Source organism: Lycium ferocissimum, chromosome 4, assembly GCF_029784015.1.
Source record: "Lycium ferocissimum isolate CSIRO_LF1 chromosome 4, AGI_CSIRO_Lferr_CH_V1, whole genome shotgun sequence".
Classification (NCBI taxonomy): Eukaryota; Viridiplantae; Streptophyta; class Magnoliopsida; order Solanales; family Solanaceae; genus Lycium; species Lycium ferocissimum.
In genome coordinates this window covers 61,554,611-61,562,570 of record NC_081345.1, presented here as the reverse complement: position 1 = coordinate 61,562,570, position 7,960 = coordinate 61,554,611, and positions in this window count along the sequence as shown.

The following is a 7,960-nucleotide window of genomic DNA, read 5'->3' as shown; positions in this document are numbered from 1 at the left end:
GCCATGGATTTTGTCGTTGGCCTTCCAAAGACCTTGGGAAAGTTTTATTCGATTTGGGTCATTGTTGATAGGTTGAATAAGTCTGTTCATTTCAGGCCAGTTCAAGTTACCTGCACTGCTCAGAAGTTGGCCCAGATTTAAATCCATGAGATTTTTCGTTTGCATTGGGTCCCTATTTCCATCATATCTGATGGAGCCTCGCAGTTTACGTCCCGATTTTGGGGGACTTTGCCGGCCGAGTTGGGCACTCAATTGGATCTCAGTAAAACTTTTCACCCTCAAACCGATGGTCTGTCTGAGCGGACGATTCAGGTTCTTGAGGATATGCTTCGAGCTTGTGTGATTGACCTTGGTGGTCATTGGGACAAGTTCTTACAATTAGCAGCGGTTGCTTATAATAACAATTACCACTCGAGCATTGATAGGGCTCCGTTTGAGGCTATGTATGGGAGGCGATGTATTAATTATGTGATAATTATGTATTGAGACTTAGGGTTCCACCCAAGTGGGAAACTTTGCCTAAAATCTTATTTGAAAGGGTTAAAGAGATTAGAAAACCCATAAATTGGAAGACTATGATTGTAGAGATTGATGGTAGGATAAATTCACCCTTAAATTCTGGTTTCACCCATTCGAAAAGTTTAGGAGTATTTGGGGTCATTTTCCCCAATGTTGTTGCTTATTTTGATTAGATGCCTTATTACTTACTTAGTAGTATATTGCTAGACTTTGAGCGTTCCGAGGCATTACGAAAAGGAAAAGATCTAGCGGAGTAGCTTGCATTTGTTCCAGTTCTGCACCTGAGCTAGGTTATGGTTTACTTGAGTTAGACTTTGATTAGATGATTGTATATGTAGTAGAATTGACGGGAAAAGGCATGATTTGGTCTTTAGACATGACGTCTGGTTGGATATTACTTAGGTTGGTATGATTTTTGATTATGTGGGCCTGTGGCCATTACTTTATAAATTGAATCCTGAGGTGCAATATGCTATGATATGGGAAGGAAGGGGTTGATATATACTCTTCCATTGATTGAGATGACATATACATTTATGTTGTTGTGGATTTGACTTATCTGAGTCTTATTATGACTTGTGGTATAGTGCCTCGTATTCCTGGACATGGATAATATTGACTGATCATGTTTGATATTGGGTGTTGAACTGGAAATACGTAGAGATTCATCTTGTGATCAGGTATATATATATATATATATAAGGCACAATTGACAGGGGGTGAGGATGTGGCCTAGTTTAAGGCACATTTGATAGGGGGTAAGGATGTGGTACATGGACACCATGGGTCCCCTGCAGGTCATGACTGTTGTGCGAAAATTGCCTTCAGCATGTGTGTCCGGTTGAGATACTATCATTGATTGCATTGCATTGGACTTAACTCATTCTTGTGGTGTGTTGTGGACTGCTTGATGATTGATTCTTGATATTGTTGTGTTGTTATATTGTTGTGCCTATCTGGCTATTTTATTGGTTTTACAATCACAGAATCTGTGATCGACCACCAGATGATATAGGAGTCCTCAGCAGCTGATAATCCCACCTGAGTCGGGGACATCTTATAACAACATGCCCAACGTCTTCACAAGAATAACAGGTAATAGGAGACGAATGCTGATACACGGAAGCTGAAGACCTGGATAAAAGACCCCCCGTCCCCGGTACGGAGAACAAAGTCTATGGAAGTCTCTGCACAGGGTGGGCGACTAGGGGAAGCCTGTAATGCTGAATGCACAGGACGGCCGGAATATGGCTGATGCGGCCTCGAGAACTGACCGGCACCCCTCGAACTAGAACCACCATAACTACTTGTCTGACGTGGCTTCTTGTCATCACAACCAAAAGCACGGGCCTTAGCGCCCTCAACCATAGATGCATGCTTGATAATGGACTGCTAGGAAGCCCTCATAGACTCCATCTGAAGGCAAGGAATCTGTAGAGAGCCTACCAGTCCCCCAATAAAACGCCTGATCCTATCGGCCTCAGTAGGGATCAATGGACTAGAATAACGGGCCAGATAGAGGAAGAAGGTAACATAGGACTCCAAAGACATGCCCTTCTGCTCAAGATACAAAAACTCCTCTCTACGTGCCTCTCGCAAAGACCGGGGCACATACTTCTTAAAGAAGGCCTGGTAGAAGTGAGTCTAAGTCAAAGGAGGGGAACCCTCAGGTCTGCATGCCACAAAATACCTCTACCACGTCTTCACATCGCCGCGAAACTGGTAAGACACATAATCAACGTCATGGGTCTCCACTATCCCCAGTGCAGTAACTCATGCATATCAAGAATAAACTCATGGCATCCTCAGACGAAGTACCAGAGAACCTCGGTGGCTCTAACTTCCTGAATCTCCCAACAAGGTCCTGATCGAAAGCAGTCATAACAGCGCCCTCCATGGGCCTAATATAATCACCAGGAGCGGGTATCGCATCAATGCAAGGAGCCATAGCTGCGCGGTATATGCTGCCTGCGTAGGTCCACCTCAGGGGCTTGCGTCTTAACCCTAGCCTGTGAACCCCCACCGGGAGTAGTAACACCGGCTGCCCCCTGCTGGGTATCAAAATGTAGTAATACTCTGGCCATAGTATCATGCATGGCCTGATCAGAAGTAAACTAAGGCTGTGTCTGTGCTGGAGCCACATCCTCGGGTGACTCTTACCGTAGAGTCCCGCCCTTAGCTGGGGCATCCCAGCGGCCTCTCCCTCTACCGGGCCCTCTGGCTGTCGCTCACCCTCGGGTGTCAGCCGTAGCTGTGAGCTCTGGCACCCAACCTTGGGCCACAGTAGTTCGAGTCCTCACCATCTGTGAGAGAAGAGATAAGAGTCAGATACAATTTGATCTTTCCATATACCAATTAGAATAAAGTAGCATGAAAGAAAGAAAGAAAGTGAGATTTCCTAAATGTCCTATAGGCTCTCGCAGAGAGGTGCGGAGCTCATCGTACCGATCCACGAGACTCTACTAGACACGCTCTTGTATTAAAGATCGGGTAACCTAGGGCTCTGATACCAACTTGTCACGACCTATTTTGCCTAAGCCGCGCAGGCACTTACCTTTCCATCTCGATAAGCGAACCCTCAACCCAACAATAAATAAAGTCACAAAACATAACTAATCAAGTGGAAAAGAATAGATAAGTAAGTCTCACGATAGATAGATATATCTAGTAGAATAGTGCGGAATAATAATAATGGCCCCAGGGTCTAGTCCGAATAATACAAGAACATCTAAACGGGAAATAATACAAGTCTGGAATAATAATACATAAAGTGTCTATGTCTCTTAATAGAATAGGACATAAAGATAAAGAAGTCTTCAAGGCAGCGGACGGCCTTGCTCACCCTGGAAACTCGAAGATAAAGCTGAAGCGGCTATCAACCACACATCACGGAAGTGGATCCGACCTGATACTCTGCATTCATAAAGGAATGCAGCAACTGCAGGTCAGTACAAAACAATAGTACTGCTAGGCATCATCGCCTAACTAAGCATAGCTAACATAATCCAGATAATAAAGCAGATAAGCAGATAAACCAATAATTATAAGTCACAAGTAATCGAATCCAAGTACACGTCATCACCTAAGTAAAGCATCGAATTCCAAATGAGCCAAGTCTGAATGTATAGAGTCCGAATCCAACATCACAAGTACAACATCAAAACATCTCAAATCAAGCCATAATGCAATACAATGAAATAGTGTATGAATGCAATACAATGCCATGCATATGTTGTGTACACATGTACTCTGGATCGAAATATTGACATCTCGATAGCACAACCCAGTGTGACTCGCGAAGTCTAAGTGCTACCCATCCCGGATCTTTGCCCAACAGACAGACGGGACCCCGGATCTTTGCCCACGGGGGATTCTCATCGGCACACTCTGGGGGACCTGCAGCGTCCATGCACTCACTCAATCAATGATTCCGAAACTAACATCAGATATCAGTCACTCAATCAAGGATTTCGAAATTAACATCGAATATCGGCCATCTCACGTTACTCAAGTAAACTGAGCCCAGCTCATCAAATGTTTCATCAAATATCATCAGTATCTCAATAGTGTGTCATGAAAATGAGAGTGCATGCCATACATGTATCAACATCAATAATCATGCTCAATATCACAAGTACCAACAATGGGTATGCCAACAATATATCCAAATCACAAATACCAACAGTGGGTATGCCAATAATATAACCGAATTACAAGTATCAACAGTGGGTATGCCAACAATATTGTAATGAGGATGATAAAATAGAATCCAACATCAATCAACAAGTCATAGCATCAGGATAACACAATAGAACAATCTAATCACAACATAACGCGGTGGCTAGCCCTAAACACACAACAGGGCCCAACCTAAGGCAATATCCAACCCAACTTCAAATCGAAGGCTCACATGCTGTCTTCGATAATATAATCTAAATATGCACCTCGCTATAAGAAGTCTTACCAAGGGTTAGCCATAACCTACCTGGATGGCCGAACCACAACACCAACAACTCACTTCTTTGCCTTGCCTTTCCGCTGAACCTCAGAACCAAAGTAGTCTAAGCATAATCGCAATCTAGATTAGAAATCATGAAGAATGATACTAATATTGCTGCCATTCTATTTAGGTTAGTTCTAACCTTAGAAATGGGGGAAATGGGCCCACATAGGAAAATGGGAAATTCGGAAGCAGAGTATCAAATTAAGCATTAGGTGATCATAACCCAACCACTAATTGCTAAATTAACTCATAGATTTACCCAATTTCGAATTTTAAACAAAACTCCCAAATTGGGTATAAACCCTAACTCTTTGATTCCGAAATTCAACACTAGAAATGGAAGATATGTGATTAACAAGCATAGATTTATCAAAATCTAACATAAACCCCATCAATTTCATCATTTATAAGCCTAGAGAATAAGTTCATCAAAACCCACATCCATCTTCCATTACTAAGGGATTATTAAAGGAAAGGGGAAATCTATGATGATTAGGGTCAATGGAATAGTAAAGGGATTTGCAAGGTTTACCTCCAAGAATATTCTCCAAATATCTCCAAGAACAGTCCCCAAAACTCTAATTTCGAAGTGGAAATAAATGAGGGACTAAAGGCTTATTTAAATCCCACTTAATGAAGTAACAGCCTCGTTACCGTCACGGCGGTAACGGGGCTGTAACGGCGGCGCCTCTACAGCACCCATCAGGCCGCCATGGTGGTCTAGCCAATATACACATGGCTGCCCCAGCGGCCAACACACCGCAACAGCGGTGCCGCTGGGACGGCACTGGTGCCGCCATATCGGGCACCAGGTACCAGAATTCCTCAAATTTTTCTAAGTCTTAATCAAAATCTTGAGCCATTCCTTAGGCCATCTGCTTACAAACGACATACACAGACCCACACAGAAATACGCTACAAACGTGCTCGTGGCCTCGAAATTCCCAATGGAGGTCTCGTTGACCTAGTCAACTCTCGATATCTCATTTTCATTTCCCAACCCAAGTCTCAAAATGCATCCGAGTGCATTGGGAACCAAACCAAATACACACACAAGTTCTAAACGATCATCCGAACCTCTCAAAATCGACAGAATCCCGAAAAAGGTCCGTTTACCCAAAAGTCAACTTTGGGTCAATTCTTTTTTATTTTAAGCCTATATTTCACAAAAGGTGCCCGAATCCGGTCTAGGCACTTCAGGAAGCATGTCGACGGTCCCCTTGGGTCAAAAGTGAGCTAAACAATGCTCGGGAAAGCCCAAAAATGCTGAAAAGACTATAACGACCAAACAGGTCATTACATATTAATTAAGTAGGGCACAGGTTCTTTAAGGCAAAAAAAAAAGGTAAATTTTCTGATTTTTCCTTTTGGAAGACAAAAGAGTAAGACCAAAGAATTTTGATTAATGGATAAAGAAAAGTCAGAGTAGAACTACTTGCTGCTATGTTGAGTTAGTGTGCAGCAAATGTATAGGTAGTAATTATGTATTTTCCATTGTGAGAAGATAGAGAATTATCATTCTTAGGAATAGATGCTAAGGTCCGTTGAGGCAGCAGCTACCGAGAACAACACTCGGGTTTCCCGTTGTTCCGTTTTTGTAGCAGTAAGATTAACATCCATTTAGTTCCTAGAAAATTGCGGTGCTATCGTTAATCCAGAAATAGTTCGAGGCATGCAAAGCTTGTCTCTACCTTCGTCAATAAAACTTATAAGTATTCTACATATATTCTATGGGTAGAATTCATAGGATGACGATCGGAAATTGTAAACTAGTTGGTGGGTTTCATTTTGTCGTAATTGTTGGGATTGTTCTTACGGTGACAAGTTTTATGTATGGCGTTGAAGTGTTGTACATGAATTTTGCTGTTATTGTGAATATTTGAAAGGGAGAACGGCGTGGAGAAACCCCATTTAATTATAGTAAAGCGAGCTTGCCGCTCGACGTATTGTTCTAATAGCCTTCCCTAGCTTAACACTAGCGCTATTGTCATTTGCTGTAGATTAAAGTATGGAGAAGATTGAGTTCATCATCGTCGATATAGTCGGTATAAATAAAAGGTATGTAAGGGGTTCGTTTCCTTTATCACTACCAGAAAATAGGCCTATAGCAACGGTGCCGTTACCGTTGCAGTAGCTTGTTTTCCCGTTGCTTATCACATCCCGATCTTACTAGGGTGTGATGGGCACCCGACCCCACATTCAGAGCCGAGCGAACCCGCTGACTCTTATTATACATATGAACTTATAAATCGGTTAGAAAGGAATACATAGAATTTTTTTTTTCATAAGTAAAATCTGACATCATATAAGACTCGAGACACGAAACATAATAACATATCGGCTGCTGAAGCCGCTTACAAACTGACAACCCAATACCCACGATTCTGTCTGCAAAGTCTCTAACTCGATCATGACGTCATAGCGTAGGACTCTAGACCCGGCAACTCTCCAGAGCAAATGGAGATGCCAACTCCGCTGGAACATCTTCTATAGTAGCTTCTGATCATCTGGGTGTACCTGCGCGGCATGAAACGCAGCCCCCGAAGAAGAGGGGTCAGTACGAGCTATGTACTGAGCATGTAAGGCAGAAGTAGCAACATAGTAGGAGATATAAGCATAAACAATAAAGAGATATTATATCGCGAGGTAAAAGGATGACCTGTACATATGAACAATATCTGCATAGAAACATAGAACATATCATAGGATAACAGAGTAACCTGTGCATGTGAGGGCCCCATGGGGGCGGATGCCATGCATGCTTGTTTTCCCTTTTAAAAAAAACATTTCTTTTCATAGGCATAGAAAATAGAATTTATGTCATATCATGTTAAATCATAGTATATCATAGTATCATAGCATATCATGGTGTATCATAGTATCATAGCGTGTCATAGTGTATCATAGTATCATAGCATGTCATAGTGTATCATAGTATCATAGCACCGAACAGCGTCGGCTCGCCCACATTGCGCCGGAATACTCCGGCTCGCCCATAAATCCCGCGTCCGGGCATCCCGCGTCCGGGATGATAAGCGGTGACCGACTGTGGCAATGAAACATAGTTCCCTTCCCATTTTCCATGTATCCCTACCCCCCACCCCATGTACATATACATTTTTCATATCCATAGGTTATATAAACATGCAGAGAGCCCAAGAAAATCATGTATCCATCGGAGTGACGTAAGGTCGGGAACCTCCGATTTTATTATAGAATAACTATGGGCGCTTGTCTCACCTTGAAGGAATGATTAATATAAGGCGAGACTATTTGTGGAGAGTAATATCATGAGAAAATATAAAACAGGATCATAAGGCATCGTTTCGTATACTTGGAACCTTTAAAGAAAAACATTATTCATGAGTAGAGTTGAGAATTCAAGAAATAGCTTAACGTTCCCATCTCGTCACTAGAATCATAGACTTGGAACCTTTA